General features: G+C 32.5%; 5 non-coding genes across 5 annotated transcripts; all 5 read right to left on the reverse strand.

Moving 5' to 3' along the window:
• Positions 1-610: 610 nt before the first annotated feature.
• Positions 611-683, reverse strand: TRNAR-UCG (transfer RNA arginine (anticodon UCG)). The gene has a single exon. It is a non-coding gene; the product is annotated as a tRNA-Arg (tRNA).
• A 1,115-nt stretch (positions 684-1,798) lies between these two features.
• On the reverse strand, positions 1,799-1,871 carry TRNAR-UCG (transfer RNA arginine (anticodon UCG)). Its single transcript has one exon. It is a non-coding gene; the product is annotated as a tRNA-Arg (tRNA).
• A 1,147-nt stretch (positions 1,872-3,018) lies between these two features.
• On the reverse strand, positions 3,019-3,091 carry TRNAR-UCG (transfer RNA arginine (anticodon UCG)). The gene has a single exon. It is a non-coding gene; the product is annotated as a tRNA-Arg (tRNA).
• Positions 3,092-4,206: 1,115 nt separating this feature from the next.
• TRNAR-UCG (transfer RNA arginine (anticodon UCG)) lies at positions 4,207-4,279 on the reverse strand. The gene has a single exon. It is a non-coding gene; the product is annotated as a tRNA-Arg (tRNA).
• A 536-nt stretch (positions 4,280-4,815) lies between these two features.
• On the reverse strand, positions 4,816-4,888 carry TRNAR-UCG (transfer RNA arginine (anticodon UCG)). Its single transcript has one exon. It is a non-coding gene; the product is annotated as a tRNA-Arg (tRNA).
• Between the last annotated feature and the right edge of the window lie 112 nt (positions 4,889-5,000).

Raw genomic sequence — 5,000 nt, forward strand, 5'->3', positions numbered from 1 at the left:
AACCATGAAGGGACTCAAACCCTCAATCTTCTGATCCGAAGTCAGACGCCTTATCCATCAGGCCACACGGTCTCACATGTTCCTAATTTTTGGAAAAATGTTGAGTTCCTGGAGCCTAGCAGAAAAAGATTTTTTTTATACATTTTTAGGTATTTTGTAAAAATGACCGAGTGCCCAAATTTATAAAAAAAAACATTTTGTTAATATTGTGTATTACAGTACTTAAATATAGGTATGGATTCAAATCTCACTTCTGATAACATTTTCTCAATATTGTGTGTTGTGGTATTTAAATATAGGAGTGAAAAAGTTTTGGTTTTTTTTAGATATTTACGGGTATTTAGTAAAAATGATAGTGTGCCCAGATTTAAGAATAAATATTTTCACAATATTGTGTGTTATGGTCTATAAATATAGGCATGGATTAAAATCTCACTTCTGGTAACTGCTGACTAGCCATATAAAAATATTCACTATCAATCATGTAGAAATATAGCCTATAAAGACACCAAGTATGTCATCAAATTAAGAAAGCATCTAAAACTTAGCTGTTGCAACCAGGAAAGGACTCAAATGCTTAGAAGGTCATCTGAAGAGCACTTAAAAGCTGCAACCATGAAGGGACTCGAACCCTCAATCTTCTGATCCGAAGTCAGACGCCTTATCCATCAGGCCACACGGTCTCACATGTTCCTAATTTTTGGAAAATGTTGAGTTCCTGGAGCCTAGCAGAAAAAGATTTTTTTTATACATTTTTAGGTATTTTGTAAAAATGACCGAGTGCCCAAATTTATAAAAAAAAACATTTTGTTAATATTGTGTATTACAGTACTTAAATATAGGTATGGATTCAAATCTCACTTCTGATAACATTTTCTCAATATTGTGTGTTGTGGTATTTAAATATAGGAGTGAAAAAGTTTTGTTTTTTATTAGATATTTACGGGTATTTAGTAAAAATGATCGTGTGCCCAGATTTAAGAATAAATATTTTCACAATATTGTGTGTTATGGTCTATAAATATAGGCATGGATTAAAATCTCACTTCTGGTAACTGCTGACTAGCCATATAAAAATATTCACTATCAATCATGTAGAAATATAGCCTATAAAGACACCAAGTATGTCATCAAATTAAGAAAGCATCTAAAACTTAGCTGTTGCAACCAGGAAAGGACTCAAATGCTTAGAAGGTCATCTGAAGAGCACTTAAAAGCTGCAACCATGAAGGGACTCGAACCCTCAATCTTCTGATCCGAAGTCAGACGCCTTATCCATTTTTGGAAAATGTTGAGTTCCTGGAGACTAGCAGAAAAAGATTTTTTTTATACATTTTTAGGTATTTTGTAAAAATGACCGAGTGCCCAAATTTATAAAAAAACCATTTTCTTAATATTGTGTATTACAGTACTTAAATATAGGTATGGATTCAAATCTCACTTCTGATAACATTTTCTCAATATTGTGTGTTGTGGTATTTAAATATAGAAGTGAAAAAGTTTTTGTTTTTTTTTAGATATTTACGGGTATTTAGTAAAAATGATCGTGTGCCCAGATTTAAGAATAAATATTTTCACAATATTGTGTGTTATGGTCTATAAATATAGGCATGGATTAAAATCTCACTTCTGGTAACTGCTGACTAGCCATATAAAAATATTCACTATCAATCATGTAGAAATATAGCCTATAACGACACGTATGTCATCAAATTAAGAAAGCATCTAAAACTTAGCTGTTGCAACCAGGAAAGGACTCAAATGCTTAGAAGGTCATCTGAAGAGCACTTAAAAGCTGCAACCATGAAGGGACTCGAACCCTCAATCTTCTGATCCGAAGTCAGACGCCTTATCCATCAGGCCACACGGTCTCACATGTTCCTAATTTTTGGAAAATGTTGAGTTCCTGGAGCCTAGCAGAAAAAGATTTTTTTTATACATTTTTAGGTATTTTGTAAAAATGACCGAGTGCCCAAATTTATAAAAAAAACATTATCTTAATATTGTGTATTACAGTACTTAAATATAGGTATGGATTCAAATCTCACTTCTGATAACATTTTCTCAATATTGTGTGTTGTGGTATTTAAATATAGGAGTGAAAAAGTTTTGTTTTTTATTAGATATTTACGGGTATTTAGTAAAAATGATCGTGTGCCCAGATTTAAGAATAAATATTTTCACAATATTGTGTGTTATGGTCTATAAATATAGGCATGGATTAAAATCTCACTTCTGGTAACTGCTGACCAGCCATATAAAAATATTCACTATCAATCATGTAGAAATATAGCCTATAAAGACACCAAGTATGTCATCAAATTAAGAAAGCATCTAAAACTTAGCTGTTGCAACCAGGAAAGGACTCAAATGCTTAGAAGGTCATCTGAAGAGCACTTAAAAGCTGCAACCATGAAGGGACTCAAACCCTCAATCTTCTGATCCGAAGTCAGACGCCTTATCCATCAGGCCACACGGTCTCACATGTTCCTAATTTTTGGAAAAATGTTGAGTTCCTGGAGCCTAGCAGAAAAAGATTTTTTTTATACATTTTTAGGTATTTTGTAAAAATGACCGAGTGCCCAAATTTATAAAAAAAAACATTTTGTTAATATTGTGTATTACAGTACTTAAATATAGGTATGGATTCAAATCTCACTTCTGATAACATTTTCTCAATATTGTGTGTTGTGGTATTTAAATATAGGAGTGAAAAAGTTTTGGTTTTTTTTAGATATTTACGGGTATTTAGTAAAAATGATAGTGTGCCCAGATTTAAGAATAAATATTTTCACAATATTGTGTGTTATGGTCTATAAATATAGGCATGGATTAAAATCTCACTTCTGGTAACTGCTGACTAGCCATATAAAAATATTCACTATCAATCATGTAGAAATATAGCCTATAAAGACACCAAGTATGTCATCAAATTAAGAAAGCATCTAAAACTTAGCTGTTGCAACCAGGAAAGGACTCAAATGCTTAGAAGGTCATCTGAAGAGCACTTAAAAGCTGCAACCATGAAGGGACTCGAACCCTCAATCTTCTGATCCGAAGTCAGACGCCTTATCCATCAGGCCACACGGTCTCACATGTTCCTAATTTTTGGAAAATGTTGAGTTCCTGGAGCCTAGCAGAAAAAGATTTTTTTTATACATTTTTAGGTATTTTGTAAAAATGACCGAGTGCCCAAATTTATAAAAAAAAACATTTTGTTAATATTGTGTATTACAGTACTTAAATATAGGTATGGATTCAAATCTCACTTCTGATAACATTTTCTCAATATTGTGTGTTGTGGTATTTAAATATAGGAGTGAAAAAGTTTTGTTTTTTATTAGATATTTACGGGTATTTAGTAAAAATGATCGTGTGCCCAGATTTAAGAATAAATATTTTCACAATATTGTGTGTTATGGTCTATAAATATAGGCATGGATTAAAATCTCACTTCTGGTAACTGCTGACTAGCCATATAAAAATATTCACTATCAATCATGTAGAAATATAGCCTATAAAGACACCAAGTATGTCATCAAATTAAGAAAGCATCTAAAACTTAGCTGTTGCAACCAGGAAAGGACTCAAATGCTTAGAAGGTCATCTGAAGAGCACTTAAAAGCTGCAACCATGAAGGGACTCGAACCCTCAATCTTCTGATCCGAAGTCAGACGCCTTATCCATTTTTGGAAAATGTTGAGTTCCTGGAGACTAGCAGAAAAAGATTTTTTTTATACATTTTTAGGTATTTTGTAAAAATGACCGAGTGCCCAAATTTATAAAAAAACCATTTTCTTAATATTGTGTATTACAGTACTTAAATATAGGTATGGATTCAAATCTCACTTCTGATAACATTTTCTCAATATTGTGTGTTGTGGTATTTAAATATAGAAGTGAAAAAGTTTTTGTTTTTTTTTAGATATTTACGGGTATTTAGTAAAAATGATCGTGTGCCCAGATTTAAGAATAAATATTTTCACAATATTGTGTGTTATGGTCTATAAATATAGGCATGGATTAAAATCTCACTTCTGGTAACTGCTGACTAGCCATATAAAAATATTCACTATCAATCATGTAGAAATATAGCCTATAACGACACGTATGTCATCAAATTAAGAAAGCATCTAAAACTTAGCTGTTGCAACCAGGAAAGGACTCAAATGCTTAGAAGGTCATCTGAAGAGCACTTAAAAGCTGCAACCATGAAGGGACTCGAACCCTCAATCTTCTGATCCGAAGTCAGACGCCTTATCCATCAGGCCACACGGTCTCACATGTTCCTAATTTTTGGAAAATGTTGAGTTCCTGGAGCCTAGCAGAAAAAGATTTTTTTTATACATTTTTAGGTATTTTGTAAAAATGACCGAGTGCCCAAATTTATAAAAAAAACATTATCTTAATATTGTGTATTACAGTACTTAAATATAGGTATGGATTCAAATCTCACTTCTGATAACATTTTCTCAATATTGTGTGTTGTGGTATTTAAATATAGGAGTGAAAAAGTTTTGTTTTTTATTAGATATTTACGGGTATTTAGTAAAAATGATCGTGTGCCCAGATTTAAGAATAAATATTTTCACAATATTGTGTGTTATGGTCTATAAATATAGGCATGGATTAAAATCTCACTTCTGGTAACTGCTGACCAGCCATATAAAAATATTCACTATCAATCATGTAGAAATATAGCCTATAAAGACACCAAGTATGTCATCAAATTAAGAAAGCATCTAAAACTTAGCTGTTGCAACCAGGAAAGGACTCAAATGCTTAGAAGGTCATCTGAAGAGCACTTAAAAGCTGCAACCATGAAGGGACTCGAACCCTCAATCTTCTGATCCGAAGTCAGACGCCTTATCCATCAGGCCACACGGTCTCACATGTTCCTAATTTTTGGAAAATGTTGAGTTCCTGGAGCCTAGCAGAAAAAGATTTTTTTTATACATTTTTAGGTATTTTGTAAAAATGACCGAGTGCCCAAATTTATA

The sequence above is a fragment of the Rhinoderma darwinii genome, chromosome 3 (genome assembly GCF_050947455.1).
Source record: "Rhinoderma darwinii isolate aRhiDar2 chromosome 3, aRhiDar2.hap1, whole genome shotgun sequence".
Taxonomy (NCBI): domain Eukaryota; kingdom Metazoa; phylum Chordata; class Amphibia; order Anura; family Rhinodermatidae; genus Rhinoderma; species Rhinoderma darwinii.